The sequence below is a fragment of the Heliangelus exortis genome, chromosome 4 (genome assembly GCF_036169615.1).
Source record: "Heliangelus exortis chromosome 4, bHelExo1.hap1, whole genome shotgun sequence".
Classification (NCBI taxonomy): domain Eukaryota; kingdom Metazoa; phylum Chordata; class Aves; order Apodiformes; family Trochilidae; genus Heliangelus; species Heliangelus exortis.
The window spans coordinates 38,297,573-38,325,087 of NC_092425.1; the positions used below are offsets into that span (position 1 = coordinate 38,297,573).

The 27,515-nt window shown below is 40.3% G+C and overlaps 2 long non-coding RNA genes across 7 annotated transcripts; one reads left to right on the forward strand and one right to left on the reverse strand.

Moving 5' to 3' along the window:
* The first annotated feature begins 1,412 nt into the window (after positions 1–1,412).
* LOC139796162 (uncharacterized) lies at positions 1,413–18,269 on the forward strand. 5 transcript variants are annotated; one of them, XR_011725856.1, is made up of 7 exons: positions 1,413–1,905; positions 3,034–3,140; positions 6,567–10,611; positions 11,161–11,250; positions 13,214–13,319; positions 15,201–15,336; positions 16,521–18,269. It is a non-coding gene; the product is annotated as an uncharacterized lncRNA (long non-coding RNA). The 5 variants fall into 5 exon arrangements; XR_011725857.1 differs by lacking the exon at positions 11,161–11,250; XR_011725860.1 differs by lacking the exon at positions 6,567–10,611.
* On the reverse strand, positions 16,209–16,758 carry LOC139796161 (uncharacterized). 2 transcript variants are annotated; one of them, XR_011725854.1, is made up of 2 exons: positions 16,644–16,758; positions 16,209–16,356 (listed from the first exon to the last, which is right to left on the reverse strand). It is a non-coding gene; the product is annotated as an uncharacterized lncRNA (long non-coding RNA). The 2 variants fall into 2 exon arrangements; XR_011725855.1 differs by lacking the exon at positions 16,644–16,758 and adding an exon at positions 16,471–16,610.
* Positions 18,270–27,515: the final 9,246 nt, after the last annotated feature.

Below are 27,515 nucleotides of genomic sequence, written 5' to 3' on the forward strand. Positions count from 1 at the left end.
TCCCCTCCAGTGGAACCGCAGCTCTGGGCATCTTTGCAGTGAAACAAATTAATAGTTTGGCAGCTATAGATGTATGGCTGTTACAATTGTAGATAGCCCTGAATTACAAAAAATAAGTGAAAAAATTAATACATGTCTATAGAACGCAAGTACATCAGTGAAGTGTCATCATATGCTCAAACTATTACACTTTTCTGTAGGCATCCATTAGCGGACACTGTCAAAGGCTGGATGGCTGCTTTCCATCTTGCCAATGGACCTGTGATCTGACCCAGTGTAACAATTTTTATTTGCTAAATCAGTTTGTGTTCGTTAGATGTATATAAAAAAAAAAAAAAAAACCCAAAAAAAACCCAGTTGGAGCATCTGCTGTAATCTCTGACGCGATCATGACCCTGTGTGGGTGTGTGTGTTTGGGGATCCGTGCCATCTTGCAGGGTTAAGATACAAATACATTTGCAGCATAGAAAAGTAATTGGTACATATTTATCTTTGCTCTGTGATGGTTTAGTATTCCAGAATTATTTGTTAACATTGGCACTCGTTTCAAGAACCAGTGTTAAAAAAACAGAGTGCAGACCAAGGCTTTACAGATCATCACGTGCCGAGTAAATGTTGCTGGTCGAGTAATGGTTCCTCTCTGAAGAGAATGTTGCTTCACAGCACCGTCCTCGTAAACACCAGTTTTGTGAGCTGCAGAACTGGTACCATCGAGCTTCCCCGGGTGTTTGTGTCATACTTCTGACATTTGGTTGTGTGCAAGCCTGAACAGAAGCTGTCCTCTACCTGGGGCGTTCTCAGGCGTCTGTGGAAGCAATGCTGCACTGTGCCTCTCCTCTAAGCAGCTGCCTATTTCTACAGGGTTTAGAGGAACTCATTTAGTCATTTCTTTTGTAAGTGGCCAGCTTCTCTGTCCCTCACCTTTAAATCAAGCCCAAATTCCAGCAATTCTTCCCTCAAACCATCTATTGTGGTGTCTTTGAGTAGTCTTTTTGAATAGAAAAACAAGAGTACTCACATCCTCTGCGACAGCCTGTCTCTACCAAGGTAGCTACTTACCCCAGTAATTTATAAAACAACTTTCATGGGGTAAATCTCATCTGTATTAACCAGCTAAAAAGTAAGCATCCTCTCTGCATCAGCTGCGTGATCTATAAACACAAGATGGGTGCTACCAAAGGGTGATTCATCTGACCCCTCTCTAATGGAGGCTCCTTTAGAGAGAAACCTGATCTCTCCCTCTCTGCTTTATTCTGAGGAAAGCTTCTGGCTGAATCTTTCAGCAGGATCCAGGAGGTCTTTGGTGCTCCTTGGGCTTGTGACATATGTTTCTTGACTCTGAAAAAAGCAAGAACAGCTGTACCTTGTTGGACCGAGAAGCCTTTGGGCTGTACATCCTGTCTCTTCTTTAGTGTCTGCTGAGGCCCAAAACTCTGAAATCTCCTCCAGGAAATCAAGTTTCTAAACTGGCATCTTGGTGCCATTAGAAAGTGGGGAGTCCTGTTTGTGGCATTGTTTGCTTTTTCTCTCCAGTTCCCAGGTTCTTCGACTTAGCACCCTCTTGCTTTAGTGTTTTCCTCCCGTGGAGTCTCTTGATTCTTTCCTGCTTTCTTGTAGCTTAGCTGCCCCTTTCTAGGGAAGGTTTGGGAGTTTTTTTTGACTGGGCTAGTAGGAAGGTAATGGTGTCTGAAAATATGATTCCTAAACATGTGTAAGAACAGGCTAAGCATGATTATCTCTTCCTAGATTATCTTTTCCAGTTCCTAGGGGATACTGAGATGCTTGAATTTCATGTTCCCTGATTGCCATCAAAAAGTGACTGTGTGCTTGGGCCTGGAGAGCAGACCATGCTAGCAGAGCCCCTCACCTGAAGGAGTTGGGGAAGCAACAGAGTCCAGAGCTGGGGTGAGTTTTTTGGGCCAGACAGCCAAGGTTCTGAGAAGCAAGTGCCAGTCAGTCCCTCTGCAGTATGGCTGTATGTAATCTGCAAAATAAAATAAATTAAAAAAACCCCAAGATGTTGCAAATCAAGGTGTGAGTATGGTAAAACCAGCTACACCTCAGGTACAGTTCTTGTGGCCATTATTCAACCTCCTTCTGTGTCTTCCTTGCAACAGAGGTGCCAGGCACCAGCTTCACAGAGGAGAGGCTGAGAACTGTCCTGGGTTTGTCAGTGCCTGAAGGACAGTGACTTCTTTATGGGCCTGGTGTTCTCTGTCACCCACCATGTGCTAAATTTTGAGTGGCAGATTGAACCAGAGGTGCTTCAGAAGGGGAAACACAAAGGCAAATCACAGTAGGTTACATAAAATAACACCATGTAAGGACAAGGCACAGGATCACAGATCCACAGAATTGTCACGGCTCGAAAAGACCTCTGAGGTCACCATGTCAACATCCTCTCCCCCAATTAAATAAATAAAATACATTTATTAAAATCAAACAACCTGTAAGGATTACTAAGCAGCTTTTCTGGCTGCCATTTGGGTGACATGGAAGGGGTCATCGAAGCAGTGGCTCCTGAAATTTTCCACTGCATGGTCATTATTTCTTTGAGAAATTACCATTCAGAGCTGAAGTTCTTTCCTTTTTATAAACCCAGGGGAGTAACACCTGCTATAGGCCAATGTTAGTGACAGGATATTATTATATGAGAGAGGATTTTGGTCCACTTCTGTTTTCCTGGTTGAACAAAAAAACCTCAAAACTTTCAGTAGTTAAAAGAACTGAAAGGGATTGTGCTGAGATGCACTTCAGAGCATTCTGTGGGTTTAGCTTCTTTAAGAAGTGTATGTCCTCGAGGGTAGGATCTATCTCTTTTCCTAATCAGACACCACTAAACAAGTGCTATAGGTTTTGGGAACATATAGTGAGTCATGAAGTTGATACAAATTTATATATACTATGTAGACTTCTACCTGCACGTAGTGTTACTTCAGTGCTTCCTCATTTTTGTAAATGAACACAAACACCAGAATATTTGGGACTTAATGTATGAAAAAGAAAATAGCTCTGCTTTTCCTCTCCTGTTAGGTAGCTGGAAAATCACCCTATCCATGCTTTTGAACATGGGCTTCAGATAACATGCACACATGAAAATGATCTGTGCTTTCATTCCAACACTAAAAGCAGCTTTGTAGGTGAGTTTTTGCGTGTTATAGTTCAAAGTAAATGTGGCTACAGATAGCACTGACTGCAAGAAAACCCCTTTTTCTCGTGGAGTGGCTCAGCACAGAGGCTCATTGGCTGCTTGTAATGCAACAAATTGTTCTTTCCACAGCCTACAATATTTACAGCCCTTTCAGCATTTACAGTGATTTACTACTCCGTTTGACCCACGGCTCTACAGCTACAAGAAAAACAGGGGGTTTATATCAGTTGCTTGTTTTCTCTTTCCTTTTTCACCTTCCCACATCTCTTCTTCCTGTGCTCTTTGTCAGCACTCTGTATTTAGGCAGCTCTGCCTGTCCTGTGCTGGCTGTGCTGAGAGATGTCTCTCTGTCTTCCCTAAAAGAGATCAGACTGTTTAGGGAAGTACAGAGTCTGCTGTCCCGTGCTCTGTGACCTGTGTCTGCTTCATTCCTCAGGTTAAGATTTGAAAGGAGCTGGTAAAAAAAAAATTACACCATTCATTTACTTTTGCTAGAGCTTCTTTCTCTTACTTAACCTCAAAGCTGATTTTTGTTCGTTACCTTTTCTTCCCCCAAAAATGCCTGGGACTGCAGGTGATTCATCTAGAAAAGCAGATGATGAGGTTTGACATTTCACAGGGAAAAGTTCTGAAAATTTACATCAATGTGTTTCGTTTACTGTTTTTCTGCTCTCGATTTTTTCAAACTCTGAAAATAACAATAATGCATTCTTAGGAAGGGGGTAGCCAAGTCTGTTTCAGCAGGGAGCAGTAATGTGTGTTACAGTAGCTTACCTTTTTTTCCTGGTAGTTTTTCTTATTAAAAGAAAACAAAAAAAAAAAAAGTAATTGTCCAGATATAGCAAAAATGGGAAATAAACCTTTGTTAGATCACTGTATGTTGGAATGGAATTAAAAGCAGTGGTAAAATTTAACACCAGGGACTCAGATAGTTTGATTTATTCTGTATTTCCCATGCCCATGTTAAAGCTGAAAATCTTAAAATCCTAAAATTCACAGGACATGGGCAGATTTCTTCCTCTATTCGAAGTTCTGCTTCAGTCATAGCTCTGCTGCCTGCTGGACTTGAAGGCTCTGGGTTCTGGTCACAAGAATGCAAAGCAGTGGTTTAATCTGCTTTTTTTCCTTTTTGCCTGGAGTTTAACCAGCACATTTGACTAATATTTTCTTGCTTGCTAGTGGCAGTTTCTGTTTCTTTTTTGTTTGGGGTTTTTGGTGGTTTTGTTTTGTTTTTCTTTTTTTGGTAGTGGAAGTCATTAGAATTTCTCCCAAGAGAATCTGCCAAAGTAAACAGACATCTTCATGAAAGGAAAATAATGTCTGTGGAGTAGTCAGAATTTCATGTTTTACAGACCAGTATTTATGACAACCAACTAGTGAATTAAAGTGAATGAAATCCTATTGCAATTTTGCAGCCTCTGCTGTGCTAATTGAATGTGGCAATTCCTGCTTGTTTCTCAGCTATGCAGTGTAAGTTCTGGACGTTGTAATTTATGATGAAGGAAAATGTGAGACAAAACTCAGTTTAGAAAAACGATATAATTTTCTTTTTCTTTTTTTTTTTTAGTGTTGGGAATTGAATAGTGCCTGTAAACCTTTGGGGAATTGCTGTTGCCTCGGAATTGTTCTGCCTGTGTTTGGCAAGAACAACAAGGACAGGAGAAAGTTCAGCTAAAAAATTCATAAAGGCTGTCTGGTGGAATGCATTACAGTCAGCTCTAGAGCTCTGTGTGCTCTTCTCCTTCTGAACTGAGGATTTTTAGCTGAGATGAAACATCCTGAGGAGCCGGAGGCTGGCAGATTTGCAGCACAGATTGGTACAAGGTTTAAATACTGTGACTATCTCATCTTACTGCAAATCTGTAGATACAATATAAGCTGGAGTTGCTGAAAAGTGATAGAATGGCTCTGTGTGCACAGCCTACAAAACTGCTGGAGAGCTTATTTTCCGTGTGCCTCAGGATTCTGCTTCCCACCTCCTGTCCAGGGTAGCAATAATTCACCAGCAGAGCAAATGCACTTCAGATTTTTTGAGGATGAGACCATAGCTGGCTCTTTGTGTAGCCACTGGCTTTCATAAAGGGCACCACAGCTAACTGGGACCCACTGCCAGCACCATCATATGTTTTGTGACAAATGTGAAGTGTTCAAAAAGTTGGCACTACAAAATAGAGATTCTGTCCATCTCTGTTTAATTCTCAAGCCGGCTTGCAGGATTTTACAGCTTGGGGTGTTGCTGCTGGTACACTCACATATCAGTGATTTTAACAGTCCTTAACCAGTGATTAACCAGCCACGTTATGGGCTGGTTAATTTGGTTACATTACTAGGACATAAAGAAAAAATTACTCCAAGGATGGAGAATACTAAGATTTTCATAGAATCATAGAATTGGCTGGGTTGGAAGGGACCTCAGAGATCATCAAGTCCAACCCTTGATCCACTCCCGCTGCAGTTCCCAGCCCATGGCACTGAGTGCCACATCCAGGCTCTTTTGAAATATCTCCAGGGATGGAGAATCCACCCCTTCCCTGGGCAGCCCATTACAATGGCTGATCACCCTCTCAGTAAAGAAATTCTTTCTCATGTCCAACCTAAACCTCCCCTGGCACAACTTGAGACCTCTTGTGCCCTCTTGTCTTGCTGAGAGTTGCCTGGGAAAAGAGCCCAACGCCCCCCTGGCTCCAACCTCCTTTCAGGGAGTTGGAGAGAGTGATGAGGTCTCCCCTGAGCCTCCTCTTCTCCAGCCTCAACACCCCCAGCTCCCTCAGCCTCTCCTCATAGGATCTGTGCTCGAGTCCCTTCACCAGCCCAGTTGCCTCCTTTGGACCTGCTCCAGGACCTCAATCTCCTTCCTGAGCTGAGGGGCCCAGAACTGGACACAGGACTCAAGCTGTGGCCTCACCAGCGCTGAGTACAGGGGCAAACTGCTCTTTTTCTTTTTTTTTTTTTTTCTGATGTGCTGTGTGCAGAAGCAGAGTTTATCCAGCAGTGCGTGCTGCTTTAGTCAAAACACAGCATTTCCCATCCTCATTTTTGTGTACAGATGCAGCTGCCACTGTTTGCCAAACCTGAAGGTGCTGTTCACAGCTCTGGAGGTAAATCTGGGTTTTTCTTTAGAGAATGCATGAGGCATCTGAACTAATTGCACAAATGTTCAGTGTGCATTTACATACCTGACTATTGCCCTGTAGGAGGCTCCCAGAAATTTTAAGGAATTATCTCAGTGATCATTGGATGAGGTCTCCAGAAGCTCATGTAGCTGACTTGTGATGCTTCCACTGTTGGAATAACCTGTTCTAAAGTGTTGCATACTGTAGTCTGGCCATATTTAGGAGACTCTGGAAATTTTTTGAGCTAGAAGGCTTTGAAATAGAGTTCACTGAATCCTGTAGGTATCCCTTATTTATCTCAGATGCAGCAGGAGGAAGCAAACGTGTGTCTGTCACCAGATCTGCCCCACTGCAGGACTGTATGGACTACATAGCAAGTTAAACAAAATGGACAAATTGTTTGCACCCCAGCAGACTGTTATAGTAAGTGCCCTAAATGCTACAAGAAAATCTATTAAAGTTCACCTGTTAAACCTCTGAAAGGTGATAAAGGAGCAGGTTCCCCTTCTGAGCTATATCATCTGTGTTCTACTAAAAGCAAAGGCAACCTATCTCATTTATATGTGAAAATATATTCTCTTCACCTTGACCTTATTTCATATATTTTATTATGTTCACTAATTTGACACCACCACCCACTGTTTCAATAAAATTATTTTGAACAAATTTGCTGCTTTAATTAATACAGATTTATCTCAGAAATTAGCAGTACAGACCCATGGAACTAAAATTAATCAAGCTTTCCCTTTTCCTGCTGGTCTCCCTCATCCTTCTAAATATGCCTTGGTCTAGTTGGGACTCAGAAACTGAAAGTCTTGTGTCCTCTCATAATTACACTTCTGATCAAATGATCAAGTGTAAATCAATGTTAGACTTCATCACTTTTGACTTTTCATTCTATGATGATGATTTGAAGACATTGAAAAGCAATATGCTGGTTTCACCCCATATATTTTCATTACTAAACCCAAGTTATCTGTGTGGTTCTTTCTTAGTGCTCAAGTATGATATTGTTAATAATTATAAAGAAAAGAAATTCAAGAAAAGTCTCTGCCAAGAAACTATGTAAAAGCAGAATGTGTTGTAATATTCATGCTAAAATATTTTAGAAGTGCATTAACTATATAAAAAGAATTGAAACCTAGGAAATGTAGTGGAAATGTCGCACTTCAATAAAATGAAATATATTAAAAAAGAAAGCACACAGTTAAAGTCATCCAGACAACGTTAATTTTCTTCTATAATGAGAACCTGAGGGAAATGTGGAGTTAAATATAGTTCATTTCTGCAGACTCTAATTTTTTTAACCCTTTATGCACAGCTTTACTTAAAAGAAATATAGTTGCTTGGTTGCCTTAATTGTTGACCCCTCTACTTTCACATATTTAGCTTTTTTGTAAGTTTAATCTAAGTCCAAGCAGTGGAAGTCAAGCTTTCTAACCACCTAGCTACAAGGTAAGAGAACTAGGGTAAGATCAGACCTCCTATGTATATCTTTTATACAGAGAGTACAAAACCAGGTTGTAATTCTGTCATTTCCTCTCACATTGTGGTGTTGAGAGCTCAGATCCATTTTTATGCAGTGGCAAAACCCAGTTTGCTGCTTATAGCTTACAGAAGCTACTTTGCAGAATTGATGATCACATATGCCACAAATCAATTGTACTCATGATATTAAAAGGAAAAATTGTCTAGATCTTTAAAACTTCCCAAACCTTGGTAAATATCCTTGAGTAATTGTGATGTCATTTTGGGTCAATGTGCTTTGACCAGAGGTCAGTCAAAATGAATCATCTGAGGATTGTTCTTTTTCATGTTTATAATCTTTTGTGTGTGTGCATGCTTATACAGTATGTGCTAACTGAACAGCAGAAAACCTCATAAAATTTCTATGCTAGGACATCAAAGGACTGGGTTTTTTCTTTTTTTTTTTTTTCTTCTTTTTTTCTTTCTTCCAAACAACCTCTCTTTTCAATGTTGAAAGGTCTTCTTTATATGAGGAAATTTACCAGAGACTATAGTAGTTTAATTATGCCTTGTGGATGCTTTTTAATCTTGCATGAATGCCTCTAGAATTCAAGCATCCACATGGGGAGTTAAACCATCAGAACTTTAGGGGCACAATTATGCTGGTGAACTCTGTAGGAAGACAAATGCTTTATGTAAGGGAATTTCAGTTTGGCTCTTCCCTTTTCAGCTTATTCATGTTCTCAACTAAAAAGGAGTTAATCAAATCAATGAAAGTAATGAAAATCCAATGGTTATCAAGTAGACTGTCAAGGGCTGGGGAAATCAGAAAGTAATAAATAGATACATTTCCTGATAACATTCATGTGTTGGTTTTGTTCTTATTCTCTTGCCAGTGACCGAGTTTGTGAAGGGTTTAGTGAAAGGTTAATAAACAGGGTCTGCTCTTTGCTGAGACTCATAAACTAATATACTCAATAGCTAAACACTGGTAGAATATAAGAGATTCCCACCTCTCATAAAAAGCAGCTGGGGTTTCAGGCACATATGACACTGGAGAATTACTTGAATACTTCTTTGATTCTGTAGGATCTCTGCAGCCAGCACTGAGCAGCTCAGCCACTGAATTTCTACGTGTGAATTTTCCTTGTGTCCTAGTGAAATTGTAATTCCTTAAATATGTGTGAGTCGTGGGACAGCAGTCAAAATGTTTTCTACAAAAGCAGCCCGTTTACATTAAAATAACTTTTGATATGTCAGTGTGGTTGTAGTAACCTGTTAATAGTTATTTACAAAATGTGCTTAGGGTGAATTACAAGCATGTCTCAATGTAACTGCTGCATAGACTTTAAGAGAAGAAGAGCCCAATCATTTTGGTGATGTAATGCAGTCCAAACTTAGATTGACCACAGAACATCTCTCTGTAAGCTTTGCTTGAAGACCATTTTTTCAAGGTGAACTTCATTAGAAAGATGTCTTGTTCATATTTAAATAGTTCAGAGAACAAAGAGTCCACCACATCTATACCAACACTCACTGTGCAGATGAAGTGTTTTATTTGTGGTCTGAATTTAGCTTTGACTTAACTTGTTGAATCTTTGCTAGATTGAAAAAGCCTTTAGCACTGGACATTATTCAATGAAAATACTTAAAGGATGGGATCAAGGCATCTCAGCACTTTTATGTTGTTAAGCAAATCTCATGCAGGTGTTTTAGTTTCCAACTGTAAGGCAAGATTTGTGCATCACCAGTTTTCTCTTCTGTTTCTTTCAAGTTTTCAAACATCCTTCCTAAAGAAGAGTATCAGGGCAAGGGTATAACTGAGGAGAGAATTACAACATGAACTGAACAAAAGTGTGTTCTCCCCTCTCCATTTTTGAAGAGTGGAAAAAAGACAAAAGGGCAATTATATTGCTTCTACCAAAATTTTTCGTTTTCCTATTTCTTGTCACAAACCTTTCAGGAGAGGTGCCTTATAAAGGCTTCCATCAGATTTTATTCTTTCCCAAGGCAGACTTGCTAGAGGGATACTGTGAGAGGGTGCCTGGTGATAACCAGAACAATTAGTTTTGGCCTGGGTAATGTTGTGTACAATGATTCTCTCCTGCTTCATATGCCTTTTATCTGCTAAGATTTCTTCTAGAGTTGAAAATACAGTCTCCAGTTTTGTAACTACTTTTTGTTCCAACATGTATAACCAATTTTTTATCATTAGGTGTACATGAATTAAAGTAAAGCGGGTTACAAGGTGCCATTTTGATTATTTCCTACTTTACCAATACTTCACCTGTAAAATATCCTGGTGCTGAGTTTTTGCTTTCATCGAAGCAGGGCCTTGTATATTCACCCAATATATTCCCCCAGTATAATGTAGAATTAGTCAAAAATTCATTCCTGTGAGGTCACTCTTGAAACATTGCAAATGGAAGATGAGCTTGGCCTTGGCTAATGGTAGGACCTATAATTTATCTATTTTTCAGCTGATGTAGTATACAGAGGTTTTTGCATGGTGCTGACATGGTTGTCATTGTCACCCAATGGTTCATGTTTTACAGGCATGTAAATATGTGGTTTTGGAGTTGTCCCCTGTCACTCTGAAGCTGTGCAAAACTGAAACAAAATAAATATTTCCCTTTACTCAGCAGTAGCTTCCAGTCTTCATCTCCTATAGCAGGCTGTGTGCTAGACATGGTAAAGCCTTAGCTGGAATATCTAAGGAATTATTTTGATGTCTTGAAGATTCTGGGGCTGCTTGTATTGTGGTTGTGAGGATGTATGTGAGGGAGGAGCACCACAGAAAAGCACAGAAGAGGGAGCAAGAAAGCCCATCAGCCTGAGGACCACTTGTGGCATGGCCCTCAGAAAAAAGTGCTTGAAATTGTGAGTAAAGAAGCTGCCTCCATCTGTTGGCTTCCTGCTGTGTTTGGGGAAACAGCATCTAGAATACATGGTTTATAAATAAATAGGATTGCACTGAATAAATGCCTATCAAGAATTCGAGGTATAACATGCAAGACATCAAAAATCAGCTGATTGTTTCCATCCCTGTTTGCTGACAAAGCTTTTAGCAATATCTTAGAAAGTTCTCAGCAAAGGTGAATAGAGAGAGAGCACATGGATGAAACTGAACTAAAACTACACAGCAAGTCTGCTCGTCACTCTGGAGCCCTCATTGAAAATTGTGTATTTCTATTCAGTATTTTTGTTTGTTTTGTGTTTTCTAGTCAGAACAAAACCTCAATAGTTACAGAGTCATATAGAAAAGCCAAGGTTGGGAGGGAGCTTTGGAGATCATCTGCTCCAAGCTCCTGTCAAAAGCAGGACCTTAGATGAGATGATCAGGGGCCTGTTAAATCTGGTGTTTTTCAGAGCAACCTGTCCAAAGTTTGCTTATTCTCACGTTGAAGAATTTCTTTTATACCCACACAGGTTTCACCTGAAGCATCTTGTGCCTCTTGCCTCTCATCATGGGGCATCTCTCTGAAGAGAAACACCATCATCTCTATAACAACCACTTAAGTAAGGCTGTTTTCAACACGTTTCTCTTCTCCATACTGAACAAACCCAGTTCTTTCTTCATCTGTCAAGTTCTTCAAGTCCTCTAATTGTCTTGATGGCCCTCTGCTACTCCCCAGAATGCTATTTCATTTTTTTACTACATATCATGAAAGCAAAGCACAGAAAGTACAGAAGTTCACAAAGCTTCAGGAAGAAAAGGAAAAGTGCTCTCCTTATTTTACCCTAAAGCCCAATGACTTCAGCACTCACCCAAGGTAGGGAGACCTTGGTTCAGTTCTTTCCTTCTTTTGAAGAGTGAGACCTGTGTTGCTCACAACCTGAGCAGTGCCTCTGGGAGGAGGCTGTAACAAGCCACAACAAATTCTGGGGTTCCTCCAAACTCCTCTGTTGCCACGGTGATACTTTTGCTTAATATACTTTTGATGTTTGTCAGAGCAGGGACTACAGGTGTCATACCTCCTCGGGGATTATTTATCCTTTGTGCACTCCTCAGGGATTATTTGCCCTCTGTGCACTCTTCTCTTCTTGCTTTGGTTCAGAAATGCAAAAGTCCAGAGGGATTCCCTGAAACTTCAGAGAAGAAACTGTTTCTGCCCAGCTCCAGTGTGATCCTGATGACATAACTAGGTCTTGGTGTTTGGTTTCTTCCTTTGATGTGAATGAACTTGCCTGGAGTTAAGTGATTAGTCATGACTTGCATTGCTCCATCTTGGTAGTGCTGGTGAGTAAATAGGGGCTACCTGGATTTAATTTTTTTGAAAAGGTACTTACCATAATGCTTTTTGCTTTGAACATGGTGGTACTTGCACCTTTTTATTCTTTTTGTACTTAATTGGCCTTTCTCTGCTCGGTATAGTATCTTGTGGTGGGTTAAGAAATCTATTTTGTTTGTTTCAGAGGAGCCAGGAAATATCTAAAAATATTTCCAAGTACCACAGTACTTTTCCAAGTACCACTTTTTAAGCAACAGTAAGCTGGGTATAATGTTTGATGTACTGGGTAATGAAAAACTGATCAGTATTCATTGCTAGTTTTTTTTTTATTTCAGAACCCAAGTTTCAGAATGAAACCCAAGCAAACCCCAAACGACCACCATTAACACTGGCAGTTTATTTGCACAGTAAAAATTGTGGAGTTGACTTCTCTGCATTATGTTGCACTTGCAGATACCTAAGTATGAAACACATGAATAATTTTAATTTAATTGGTACGGTAGAGGGCATGGTATTTCCATAGCACTTTTAAAAAATAATTAAAAAATAATAATTACATTTTAAAAATTTAAATGAAGATAGTTAATTTGGAATTTCCAGTGTAGCATGAAAATGGCACAAATTTCCATCCACTTTACTAACAGCAGAGCAGAATATTTGACTGGTGGTAACATGGGGGACAAATTCTGTGGCAATAGAGAGCACTGCTTTTTAGGTCTTGTTGCCAGTGTGTGAGAAAAGCAGTAAATCCAGAATGAGGGCTGCTAAACAACACTAGGAAAAAGAATGCCTTAAATATTCTAAAGATTTAAGCTCAGAAAAATCTGAAGAACATTGTAAGATGGAAATGTCTGTGTGGAGCAGGATATGATGATACAATCACAGAAAGCCAGGTTGGGAGAGACCTCAAGGATCACCTGGTCCAACCCTTGAAATATTATTGTTTATCTGAGATGTCTCAGCACCCATTGAGCTGAGACTTCAAACTTCCCAAAGTGGGGGAATCCACCCCTTCCCCTGGGAGACCATTCCTGAGTCTGGCTGGCCTCATGGTGAAAAATTTTCCTATTCTGTCCCATTGGAATGTCCCTAGGAGCAACTTGTGCCCAAAGCCCCTGGTGACTCCAGGGAGTCTCCATCTGCTTTGTAGCCCCCTTGAAGTACAGGAACATCATAATAAGGTCTCCCCTAAGCCTCCTCTTCTCAAGGCTGGACAAACCCAGTTTTCTCAGCCTCTCCTCATATGCCAGGTGCTCCAGTCCTCTGATCATCCCCGTGGCTCTTCTCTGGACCCTCTCCAGCTTGTCCCACATCCTTTTTGTACACTGGGGACCAAAGCTGAACACAGTATTCCAAGTGAGTATTTCAAACAGATTTGTAGCAGATTTCAGGGTAAGTCAGTGTTGGACTTCACAATCTGCTGAGCAGTATCAAAAACTTGTGGGTACCAGAGGACTTTGTGGAAAGAGGTTTTGGCACATAAAATCAACCAGCTCACCAGAACAACTTGTTTCTTTAACTGAGTGCTAAAAAGGAAAGTTTTAATGGAAAATGAGACTTCTTAAGAAAATCCTGCTGGGTATTCTAAAGGCTATGCTTTAATGAGCACACAAGTAAGTTACCTTGGAGAGGAAAGCTAGCCTAGTAGAGAAGGCACAAAGGTGATAATTAAACAAGAAATCAATATATTAAATATGGAAAAGGGTGGCATAACTGGGAATCCAAATTGAATCTACAAAATGTAAATTACTTTCAGAGAAGATAAAGGCAATAAGGAGTTATTACTGGCCAGCAGAGTTTAAGACAATAAGAAGGCATTACCAATGTATTAGGAACAAAAGAACAACTAAATCAAGTATAGATTTCAGTCTTGCAGAAAAAAGAACGGATCCAATGGCTGGAAATCAAAGCTTGAAAAATTCAATCATTATAAAGATGCCGTGAGGGTGATTACACATAGGAATAATTTCCCAGTGTAGGTAGGTGGTAAGCTTGGCATTGCTCTGAACTTAATGCGATTGGATACACTCTAATCTGACTCTGGGAACAGGCCTGTGAGTGTCTCTGTGGATTGCTGTGGAGGTTATTGCTTCTCTGCAATCTCTACATCTGCTAATTTCTATTTGTTCTTTGTCACTCCCTTCTTCCATAAACTGTGGAGGAGAGCAGGAAGCTCTCATTGCCCTCAGCATGTTCCACACACTCAGCTCTACATTAGGACAGTGACTAAAATAAAAAGTCTTGTGCTTCGGGGCCACGGCTGACTGCCTGCAGAAGGTGAGAAGCTGATTCTCTAGGTTAATGCTGGATTTTTAAGTTTCCTTTTTCTCTGAAATCCTAGGAATGGATGTAGCTGGTCATAAAACCTTGGAGAGATGTGTGGAGATAGCTGCTGTCTTCCAGGTGGTTGGGGGATCAGAGGATTTCCTCCCTAAGTCAGGGTGGCAAGGACTTTGAGGTCCTTTTGCCTTCCTCTTCATTATGACATCTATGGATATCTGAGATTGTAATTATGATCGTTGGGACATGTATAATCAACTCACTGTCACTACTGGAGCCTGGGGCAGAGGCATCACAGCCTTTTTTGACATTCATGTTAATTTCTTCTAGATAGAGGTTTTGGGGGTTTATTTTGCATAGTGCGACTCACTGGGGAAAGCAGCGGTAGCTGGGTGAAGCATTATGTCACATACAAGACAGCAAGACTGTTCTGCTTGAAACTCTACTGCTTTCCAAAGATGTTGCCAGCTTAATTTTGCTGCAGTAGGAGTTACAGGTGACAAATGCTGTAGCTTTTTTTCAAAGCAGGTCGATGCCAGTCGTGATGCTGGATGGAGTTGCAGAGCTGCCGCGCAGGCTGCTCGAGTGCTGCCAACCCGGCTGTGTGCAGCACCTAACAAAGGGGTTTCTGTGCTTGCAGCAGTGTTGCCTCCAAGTCCAGATTTCCCTCTGCAGCCCTCCCCACCTTTTGTTTAGAAAACCCTGCCCTTCTAAAAGGACAATAAGAAACCTTATTGTTATTGCAGCATCTAAGAGGGAGGGTGCGGTCGCTTTTATTGTAATTTTTGATTCTGCTGAATTGCAAATGGCAGTGAGAGGGCAGAGGGATGTGAGAAGTTACTGGCAGCCAGGCTACATATATTGTCATCTCCTAAGAGACAAAGGGATCTGCCAGCATTCTTCCTGGTGGCTGTGCTGGCAGGTGACTCTGCTCTGACACCTCTCTGTTGCACACAGGTGAAAGGACTCCCTTGCTTCAAGACAATTCTGGATGAGAAGCTGAGGCTGGCAGCAGGCAAATATTATCAGCCTGCAAAGTTGTGAAAAGAGACCTTCTGTTTCATCAACATCAGGCTGTTTTCTTCTTAAGCAGGTGAGGAAAAGACAGCCTCTGTGACCCATTATGTATTCTTTTTGGAGGTCCAACAGAGGGACACATTTTCAGTTGCTACTGAAACTGGCATTTGCTTGTGTAAAGAGACATTGGCTTGCCATGTAAGTCACCCTACATACCATCCATCATGTGGCTTATCAGGTCTCAGTGGTTTTCAGCACATAAAGCATTAGTTTATTATTATATATATACAGTAAATCATATATCATGGGCTTATCCTGTACCCATCATTTAACATTTAATGCCTGCCTGTAGCTCTTAGTGCTTGCACAGGTGTTCGTACACAGCAGCTGCCAGCTGCTGGAAGTCCACCTGAAAAATCAGAGGTAGATGGATTGAGAGAGATGAAAGCAAAACCCCAACAGTTCCAGACCATTTCTTGAATGGTGGAACTAATTAGGGCTACTTTGCTCTTGGTTTTTATCTCTTGAGGTGTGTTACATCATGTTTGCCACACTGCAGTCACCTCACTACCATGGTACCATCCTGTATCCTCATAGTGAGATGAGATAATGCCTCACTTCTCCTTAGCCCCCCTGCTGCCATGTTGGACTTAGATTTTTTTTTTTTTTTCCATGGCTTTTATCTACTGTTTCTTGGCCTAATGACTGGGGATGACACAGCAAACACTGTTTTGGAGATGCATGCATGCAAGGCAGCCAACCTATGCATGTCCAGCATGGTCAGCAGCTGCTACCAGCTGAACCTAATCGACTGCCCTTCTCCTCTGCTGGCAACAGAATTAATGACTTTGGGAGCTGCCTTCTATGTTGTGCTGAGTGCTGTAGAGTATTTTAAAAATGACTACACTGCTCAGTTTGGTTGAAGCTGAACAGACATGAGAGAGACAGTTTGATGCATGCAAGCTTTATTTCCTCAGGAAGCCAAGCTAAAAAAGATTTGAGGTGCTTGCAGTTAATTACCAAAATGAAGAAGCAGAATGTGCTAACATGGTGTTGATTGAAGACATCAGGATTATTCTGTCAATACATAGACCTGCTGGAAAAAAATATGTAAAGACATCAGACTTCTCTGGTGCATGACAATTCCTTTTTAGTTTCTGTATCTGGCCTTGTTGTTACAGCCTCCAACCCTAAAAATCAACCTCCTTACCCAAACTCTACAGGACACAAAGCATATAAAAGAAGCATTTTATCCCACAGGTGTCAGAGAACCTCTCTCTTTAAGGCTGTGTATTCAGAGTGAGCAGATCAAACTAGGTCAGCCTGAATGAGGGTGATGTTCCTTGGAGTGCCTGTGTTCCTGGGACTGGTGGGACTCAGCACCTCTGGAGAGCTGCTGCTTTGCAAGGTCTGCTGCCAACTCTTCCTCTTGGCCTGTGTCTTCTTCCCTGTGACAAACACATCTGCACACGCTTTGCAGAGCAGATTTGGATGCATTGAAGCAAAAAAAGATGAGAAAGTAAAATATGCATTTCTTGTATCACTGCTTTTATGGTTGTAAAGTCAGTGTTTTAAAGGCTCTGTGGTTTCTGGAAATGTTTTTTTGATTTATTCTGTTTATTCACTCGCTGTCTGCCTTCTGAAGGTCAGTCGGGAACTACGGTTTTTACAAATTGTCCCTTGCATTTGGGGTTAATCCAGGGCTTCCTGCACTTTACTTGGTTGTTGTAAATGTGGTTTATAATTTATACAGAATGTGGTTCATCTGCCCTGTGCCGAGGAAACGTTAAAAGAAAGCACTCAGTCATAGTTTATGCATCTGGTGGTGTGGACTGGGGTTTTTAAAAGAGGCCAGAAGAATTAAGCATTCAAATTTCATTAAAATGCTGTGGAAGTGAAGCATATAAACTCTATTAAAAAGCTCAGTCATTATCTAGAACTTCTTGTTCCTTCTCCAGTTTAATTTGCTCATGAGCTCGCTTGGGGGAGAGAAGTGAATGATGCTGGCTTTGCACACCTTGCCTGCTTGTTAGTGGTGGGGAGCATCCCCCCTCATAGCTGGAGGCTTTCTCATCTCTTCCACGTTTAAATGCAGCTTCATGTACCCATCTGACTGCTGTTCTGATAATTCAAACGTTGTCATAACTGTGGAAACGAATGTAAACATCTGATCAATAAAGCAGTCCCTGTAAACAGTTTGGTGAATACGATTTGGAAAATATATTATTTATATATTCATATGACATCCTGGGAGTGATTTGTAACTTTTCACAAGCTGAAATATTTGGGGAGAGAAAGCTCGGAAAAAAAAAAATCACTCAAAGAAATAAAACTGCACTGCAGAATGTATAAGAATTGCATAATATTGCTTTTAAATATAATGCAGTGGGGCTAAAGATTACTTATACTGTCAGATGTCTGACAGAATGCAAAAGCTTCCTCTGTATGCAGGAGTCAGTAAAGTACAATATGATAAATAATGAAGAGCAAGATGAGAGGTCAGCTGGATACACAGTAGATGGAGCAGAGTAAGCAGGGAGGGAAGTTTTTCCAGAGGGATTGCTGCAGCAGTACAGGATATGCTTACTGGAGGAAGGAGTTAATAATTGTGCCAGCAATGTTCAGCCCCTATTTATTGCGAGAGAGAATTAATGTTTTTCCTGCCTGGTGCTGAAAATAGAAGCCAAATTTAAGTTGTTTCTTGAAGTCAGATATAATTAGATCATGAAACTTCTGGCTTTGGGGTCTAAATGATCAGATAAGAATGGCCACACTAAACCAGAGCTTAATTGTTTCTTAGGGGTGAGAACAGGACAAGCATGGAGTGATACTTTCCCCAGTTTCCAGATGTGGGCAACTACTTAAACTGTAGACAGAAGTGCATCATATATTTATAAACCCATGCTGAATCCTTTCTCTATAGGTTGTTCTAATTATTTATTAAACCCACTTTTATTTTTGTTAGTTACAACATTCTGGTGTCAATAAACTACACAGTGTAGCTATGAATTTTGTGAAAAAAATTATTTCTGTTGGATTTAAATAGTGAAATTTGCTGCCTGCTACATCTTACAATATGAGAAATAGTGAACAATTGTTCCTTACTTACCATCTATGCTATACTCACTTTTATATACAGTTTTTTTCCTCTTGGTTATCTCTTTTCCAAGTTGAAAAGAACTTTCCTCTCCATCCTCATACAGTTACAGGAATATACTGCTACTCATCTATGTTGTCCAGCATATGCCATTTCTCCTTCTAATAAATCTTTGGACATGGATCAGTCAGATCCAGGTGAATTATTGCAGATGTGGATGCAGTCTGGATTTAGGCAGTGGTGCAATATATTATCTTTTGACTTTTCATCCTTACATAATGATTGGTAATATTGACTTTACACATCCTGTCTGCCAGCAAGCTCTCAGCAGATGTTTTCAGAGAAGTCCCAACAAGGACTCCAAGGTTCTTCCTGAAGTGATAACAAATAATGTATTTACTCTTTCTCACTGTGAATGTGCAGTTCGGGGCTTCCCCTCTCCCCTCCAGGTGTGTGCATTATTTGCACCCATCGATGTTAAATAATGTCTCCATTTTTCTTGCTGAATCACTCAGTGTTCAGTGTAATGACACCATTTGAAGAAGTGACTGTTCTAAGTAATTTGTATCATCAGTGAACTTTGCCATCTCATTGTTAATTCCCTTTTCCAGATCATTTATGAATATACTGAGGAGAACACATTCAAGTGCAGATCCCTGATCACTTCTCTCCCATGGCAAAAACAATTTCTTACCACACTCCAACAGATCATTAATCTACTAAAGAATTTTCATCCCTCTGATAACGTAGTTTCTTTAAGAGCCTTTAGAGAGAGATCTTGTCAAAGCACTTTGACTTCTGGAAATCCAACAACGTTATAAGCAATCCTCATTCCCAAGCTGGATGACCTCTTTAAAGAAATACTAATATCATCCATTTCATCAACCAACAGTAAATTGAAAAGCCCAAATTTAGTCAGGTTTCTTCTTCTGTAGATATGACTTTATTTATATACTAAGAATGCCTGAAAATGCTTTCATTATTAATACCAAGGCTTCTAGCTGTTAGTGACAATTTCTGCAGAAAAGTTATTACTCTGCTGCCAGAAACTTTGGATTGAGATGCAGATTTTCATGGACTCCAAAAGGAGCATGGTTCCTTTGTGATACAAGTCTTCTGTTTATTTTCTGCAAGTGACACATCCCTGAAGCAACACCCAGTGAATGAAAGCTACATTTTATCACAGTAGCATTTGCAGAAAAGTGAACTGCTGAAGTCCTTATTCATAATGAAATTTGGGCTAGCCATGAGCTCTTAAAAAGCTGACCTGCAGGTGCCTAATTTTTTTTTAATAAAAAATTTATGTCTGAGCTTTATGAACTTCTGATTAAACTTTTAAAATAAATTAAGGGCGAGAGGATTGGTGAGGAATTGGAAATGAACTGTGGTATCTTTTTGACTCTAGCTCAGCATTTTGAAGGCAGCCCAAATGAGATGTGACCAAGTAGAGTGCACTCTTTTCTTTTTGCTAACCTACACACAAGTGGAGTTCAGGCTCTGCCAAGTGCTTTGTGTGTGAGTAGCCATGTTACTCATTCTTGCTACTGTAATTAGCACTAATTAGCACTTTTCTAGAATTTAAAAGAAAAAGGACATGATTTAGATATCACAGACTAAATTGTGTGCTTAGGTGACCCACCTGGTCTAGGTGAGCAGCCTGCTCCCTCCAGCCCTCCCCTTTTCCACCATTTGATGGAAATTATGAGGATATATCTTAAGTGGCTGCTGAATTGTTGAGCCCTGTTTGAAATTTACATGTATTTTAATGGAAGGACAGTTCCTGAGTGTATTTTGAATGACCCTCAGTCTTAGTCTGAGTCCTAGTTTTGAGTCTTAGTTGCTGTTGGTCATTCCCTTGCAGGACTTTTTGGAGATGTGAAGAACTTTAGATGATTTCCTTATCAGTACCTGTTCAGAGAGATGCTCCTAGTTCTTAAACCCCTGGTCTAGACTTCACATCACACATTCTCAAGAGAACACAGTTAATATAGGTTGTCCCTTTCTTGCTGATCATGGCTGATTCTGTTTCTGCTGCCTGTTGCACTGTCTCACTGCTGGAATATCCTCAGGCCTGGAGGTACTACTGAGTCCTTTCTCCGGGTCTTCCCTCACAAGAGAAGGCATCATTCCCTAGCAGCTGGCCTAGGAAGGGAAAGGAAAGTGGACTTTTTCAGATAGATATTGGATGCAGCTTAGCTTTGGCATGTGTGCATTCTTTGGACTCTTTGGTGATCACCTTATTCCTTTTTTTTTTTTCCTTGTCTCTAAAACCCCATCTTCTCATCATTCTTCATCCCATCATCATTCTTCATCTCAATTCTTCTCTTTACCTCAAGGCACCTGCTGGATTTTCTCTACTTGCCTCTGTATGAGCTTTGCCTCTGCTCCTTGTAGGGAAGAGGAAGGGCAGGCAGTTAGAAAAGCACCAGTTCTTCAGCCACATCCCCTCCTTGCCAGGTCAGCAGTGGGATGCTGAGCCTGATCCTGCTGCAGTACAGAGCATGGACAAGGCTTGTGGTCCAAGAGTGATGGCACTGCCACTGACTGCTCTTCCAGGGTGGTGGTCACTATCCAGATGGTCTCTATGATATGCTAGTGGGAATATTATTGATGGCCTCAATGTCTGTTTCAATGGATTGCTTTACAAGTGATTGGCTTTGGTGCTGGGGTCAATGACACGTGATGGACTATGGCACTGCTTCAAAAATCCTAAAAATCCAGCAGCACGCAGGTCTGCAGTCTGCAAACCCAGATGCATGCCTTCAAACAACACAGTCCCTAGATGTTATTCTGGAAACAAAGAGAAGCAGTGTGAATCTGCTTTTCCCCTATTTTCAACAAGCTATTGGCAATTTTAAGTCTTTAATCACGACGACGACTTGGATTTAGTTTCAGAAAAGCAAAAACCTGCCAGCTCTTTCAGTGCAGGCAAAAATGAAGTTGTCTATATGCAATTCAGTTAACAACTGGAATTTCAGCAGCCAAGTATGAGACATTTCTTGTTTCCCACACTAGGTCAGCACTTGTAGAGATAGTTCATATCATTGTGATGCACTCTGTGAAGTGACTCATTTGTGTGTTTTGGAGTTGAGACAAAGTCTGTTAGCTGGGTTTTCTCTGGTACCTTCCACATGTTTTCCCTGTATTCATAACAGCATGATCCTGCCTCCTGGCTGCAAGGGAAACAGCTTCTCTTCTGCACCATCCTTAAACATTAAGAGGCTTGTAAGTGTATCAGGTAATGGCAGAGAAACTTGGATTACTTGCTTCCTGAAAACTATTGCTATTCCAAAATGATCTTGCTTAATTAACAAACAGGGGTGGGTTTTTTTGTGCTGTTCCGAGTATTTGACAACTTCTACAGCTTGGAAATATGGAAATAATTATGCAGGGCTGAAGAATCCTAATAAGGAAGAAGTAGTCCTTCTGTACAGAATTAAGCATCCTAACATGGATATGTTAATATCAATGTAACTTAAATACACAAAATCAGATGTACTCTTAGCTCTATCAGTACTGTTAAAGTGGGTAATAAAACCCTTGTGTGTGTGTATGAAGCCTTAGAGCAGAGAGATGCTTGATACTTTCCCCCTTCTGAAGATCATAGCTACCTTGACAATGTGAAACTTTGCTCAAATTCTATCAGTTCAATTCTATCCATGTAGTCAGACATGAAATTGAGTTACAGTGGCTTAATGGGTTCCTGCATGTCAGTGGAGATGAGTCTGAGTGCAATCCAGTAGCCCATCACCAACACATGGCAGAAATCATTAGATCAAACAACTCCATTTCACTGAGCTTTAAAAGAGTTTCTTTTTGCTTGTGTTTGCTTGTAGTCTAAGAATCTGCACACAGTCTATTGCTATGCTCTGCTGAAGACTAAGAAGTTAAGTGGGAGTAAGTTGATCTTGTGACTGATCTCCAAACTAGAATTTTGAAATTTTTAACTAGATCAGGTTTAAATTAGTGACTGGGGACTGGAAATGTGTATATAAGAAATTAGTCTGTCCCGTATGCTGATAAAATATGAGTTTCTGTGAGTGCATTTGATTTGCTTTGTATACTGATGATGTTTGCAGAGTTTGCTTAGGATCCAGTTTCCATTGGAAATGTTTTGAAGTGTGTTTAAGAGGCTTTTCCCCATTTATCGTTAGAATTTCTTGTGTGTGCTTGTTTCAAGAAGATTACATGGCTTTTTGGACTTCAGACAATTTTTTCTTCATCATGAATCTTCTTTTTTATTTGTCTCAAGCTGTCACAGATTTACTGACATGTAAAGAAGCCCCTTTGGAGAGCCAAACCACAGCACTGTGGAACAGACAGCTATGTTTGGGTTTGATTCTGAACAAAACCTTGCTCTTTGTTTCATAAGTTTTATTAAAAGAGACAAAAGATAAAATGATAAATGGATATCTCATCTCTTGATGACAATTATGCTTATGGCAAGAACATTACCATCAGTTGTAATGCCTGAAAATGTTGTGGGAACTTCAAGAAACCAAGATCTGACTGCACATTGTCAGGTAATGCCTCTGGGGTAACCTGTGAAAGAAAAAGAGGGTTCTGCTTTCAGAATTAAGAAAGATTGTGATGATAGTTAGAGCTTATGTTAGCTTGAGCTTACTGATCCTGAAGACCAGTACAATTTGCAAGAGAAATCTGAATGTAAATATTGTCAGCATTTTTTCACACTTTTTCATTGTGAAACAGAAGCCACTGAATGTAATGAGAAGGAAGTTAAGAAACTCCCTCTCAGGATACCTTGAGTTTCTTACATTTTGCCACACCCTGTCAGCAGTAAACAGATCTCTTAATTGCAGCTAATCTGGATTTCTTGAAGTGCTGTACTTCAAACTCTGGCCAAATTTTCTTTAGCAGCAATGTTCACAACAAGGTTGAGGTCAGAATCTTATCACCATTTCTGGAGATTACTAGTAGGTTCTTCCTCTCAGTTTTGAGGGCAGTTGGGTTTTTTGTTGTTGTTTTAGTGGGTTTTGGGGTTTTTTTGGTTGGGTTTTTCTTTTTTTTTCCTGTAAGAAAAGAGGAGAGAAAAGAGAAATAAATAGCAGCTCTAAGCATTGAGGTATTAGCTACAAAGCTGAGTTATGATGCCAGTGGAATTTTTCCTATAGCTCAGTCCTTTTGGGGAGCATCATTTAGTGGGTAAGAATACTTCCAGAATTTGTTAGTTGCTGTTTGGTCTCTTCCTTGAGCCATGAGCAAAAGCAACACTATCCTTTTCAAATAAGACAGACCTTGAGACCAATTTCTCACTGACCTCTAAATAACCTGTCAGTAGTAACTTACTTCTGGTTTACACTGCTGGAAATCTGGCTCCCCTGAAGTCAGTTTGCCAGAACATTGTGGAAAAGTTTTACTGAGTTGTTTTTTATCTTAATCTTTATGCAGCATTTATTTGCATAATTCATTCCTTACTGTAAATTTTATTCCACAGCAACTTCATTGCTTTTGTAACTGTGCTGTGTATGAAACAAGCCTAAGAATTACTCTTTGCTGTTCTGTTTGGGTTTTTTTCTGTGCATATTCCTATTTATAGCAAGAGATGGACCCAACTGCCCACCTTTTGATAAGTAAAGAATAAACCAGTTAATTCTCTCAGATTTGTCAGAGTGAATCCAAGAGAATGTGTTATTTTAAGTCCTACTTACTTTTTGGATAAAACCTGCTTCAAGGGAAGAAGATCAACATATAACTGAAATTAAGCCCTTCACAATCCCTGCTCTGCCGTGTAATTCATAAATTAATGGATCATGAAAATACCTTAAAAGTCTGTTATCCATCACAAATAATACCTTTGTATATGCAGTGCCTGTAGCCCAGAAAACCTTGGGCTGCATTTGCCTATCTAGGAGCCTGAAATCCTTTAGAGAAAGGATGAAAGAACAATAAAATAAGTTTATGTTGCTCAGTGGCCAAGTGTTATAAATGACTAACACAATATGAGCAAACCAGTAAATCTAATCTTTTGCAACATGTATATTTAACAGTCATAAAATCTACTTCTGAGTTTGTTGATATTAGAACTTTTTTTTTTTTTTCAGATGCTGCATGCTATATATCTGAATTACATAGACTTCTGAGTAAAGCTAATTTTTCTTTCTAGAACCAAGTGTATAATTTCCAAGGTGACAAGAAATCTCCCACAGAAATTGAAGAGTAATAGAATCAAGCAAATGCTTGCTATTCAAAATAGGTTTGCCCCCAGAGTATCTGAAAACCTTATTGTGAGGGTGAAAAACAAAGCATGATACTCATCTGTCTGTTTTGTTTTTTTTTTTTTTATCCACAGATATCCACAGATATCCTGCAGAGGAAGAAATGGGCATATTAGAATATTGTGGGTTTCTCTGGATAAGTTTCTTCCAATAACGTGTTTTTACAAATGAGTATGGAAATGAAGAAATATGCTGTGCATTTGGGAGAAAAGGGGGTCAAGCCCTTTTCTCATTTTTCTTACATCTTCAGGACAGGTCCCCAGGAAAGCCCTAAAACTCTTCTTCCTGCAGTGAGAGGTAATTTTACTGTCTAGCCTTCAGTGTGTGACTGTTGACCATGGTCTTTTCTCTGGAAATTTATCTTGGTCCCAGGCCATGGAAAGCCTTACAGAGCAAGAGTTGGCAAATCCATCGTTGCGTGGGGAGCTGAGATAGAAATCCCAAACCCAGCGGATTGTGCTTGCCATAACTTCTCTTGAAGAGGAGGTGATCTGCTGGCCTCTTGCCCAGGGTATGTACTGTACCTGGGGTCAAGGTGAGTGCTGCTGTCAATAACCATGGTCAGGTTGTCTTCTGATGGCAGGGAGAATCAGGCAACACCAGAGTTGGGGTGGATGTTGCCATGCAAGAAGCCTCCCATCTCCAGGGAATGCAGGAGAGCTTCTGGAGCTTGGACTGAGCTGGCAAATAGGTCCGCCACAGACTTTCTCTTTGCTGATGCTCATGTAGAAATTGCATTGGCTAGAAAAAATAAGGGTGCATTCTGTTTTAAAGGGACCAAAATAGTAAAATCTAAATGAAGGCTTTGAAAACACAAGCTTGTGGCATTAAGTTACTTCTACATAGCTTTGTGTTCTTGATGAATTATATTTAGATTTCGTTTTGGACTTTTTTTTTCCTTCTTTTTGAATGATACAGATTGAGTGCCATGAGACTGCAGCTTGGCTGTGCTCTTACTTCCATGCAAATCAAAATTAGGGAAGGAAATCCATGCTGCCTTGGTTTCACCACACAGGATTGCTTTTGACCTCACTCCTGAAGACTTGGTCTCTTGAGTTCTTGAACTCACTCCTCCCTATTTCTAACCCCACTTCTTGGTAGAAGCTGGGTCTACATTTTGGCATTGACTACCAGTTAGTTTGATCTCCATGGACATAGTTTGCTGGCACCTGACTGCAGAAGCTGTTTTTCCCTCCCTGTATAACTTCTGTTTACCCACAAGTCTTCTAATTTGAATGGCAGAAGAGCCACACTTTTGAAGCTTTTATTTCCTTCACCAAGCCTGACACATTCTGAGTTAGTGAGCTGCCAGGACAAAGTTAGGTCATTGTCTGTTAAAATGAGTTTTAGGAGATGAACTGTGAAGTGTAATCCATCTGAAAATAGGGTGTTTTTTTTCATTAACCACACCATGTGATATGGAAACAATGAACTGAGGGCATCTTGTTCCAAGAACTGCATTTTTATGGAAGAGGTGCTGAGAGCCCAGATTGTTGTACTTGGGTTGGGTATAAATCTAAATAGATACAACCTAAGTGCTTTATTTATTCTGTGTAGATTTAGAGATCTTAGGTGTTAGGAACTTGCATTAAAGTAAGTTTTACAACAGAAAGTCGTGTCTGGATGCATATTCTACAAGATAGTTTGTAATTATTTCCTAACACATTTAATAGTTCTGTGCCCTTCAACTCTGTAACACTGTCTCATAGGAAGTAAATGATTAATCCTCTTACTTCATCCCAAAAGGCAAAGGCAGTTTTTGTCATTCCTTAACTGTATACTCCTGTATATAATAGAAAAAAAAATACTGTACTTTCCTGCCTATTCTATGTAGTGTCTTAATGAATATAAGGCACACTCACAAATCTGGCATCTCAGTCAAAATACTTTACAAGTTGATTTCCTGTCTTGCATCAGACCCCAGCCAGATGAGGAATTCACTTGTGAAGAACCCCAGCAGCTGTATGACAGAGCATTCCCAGCTAAAACCCAATCCAGCAAACTTTCACTTTGCAGCAACCTCCACAAGTCAGGTCACCATCTTCTGAAGGAAGGAAAGAATGTTCTAGCTTGGTTTTTTTGGACAAACTTAGCTGTGGTATCAGCTATGTCCTTGAGATCTGCAAAGACCCCAAACTCTGAAGATGAGAATATGTTCATTTTGTGGATGCTGGTTATACACTTTCAGCTGTAGCTTTTCTTCCTGCCACTGTGACAGTCCCCAGAGTTCTTGAAGTGCAAGAAACAGGCAATGGTGACAGTCATGGTGACCCTTCCCACCCACCTCATGGGCTGGCAGTGCTGTTCACATTTCCTGCCACGTATTGATAATGTTATAGCCAGAATCCTGTTTACATCTCCAGAGCTGTGGGTTGTTATATCTCTATCAGAGGCATTACCATCTTAGCTTTCTTGCTGAGAATGCTTTTCCACCTTCAGTACAAATCTGGGATTTACAAATAAAGCCAGGGCTTTATTTTACCTGTTTGCCATCTGCTAAGGTAAACACACTCAAGTGATGCAGGCAAAATACAAAATGACTGAAGCTTCTACCAAAATTCAAAGTGGGAATAAATATTTAAGTTTTTGTACATCCAAGCTTCCCCTCTTCCACGGGGCTTTGTACTTAGTGCACTTGGCAGCTTTTTGAGGAGTCAGAAAGCACCAGAACTAAGATCCATGGGGCCATTTCAGTGTCAGTAATCATCTTCCCAACACTGGGAGTCTCAAAACAACCTCAATCGATCTCAAAACAACCTCTCAGAGGAAATGGCTGAGAAATTTGTGTGAGTTTTAATATAGCCCAGCAATGGTATTGTCATTTGGAGGATGGCCAAAGTGGTACATGAAGAGAACAGAAGGCACCAACTGCTAGAGAAGAGTTGGATAAATAATGAATGTTCCATGTGTCTGGGTGGTGCT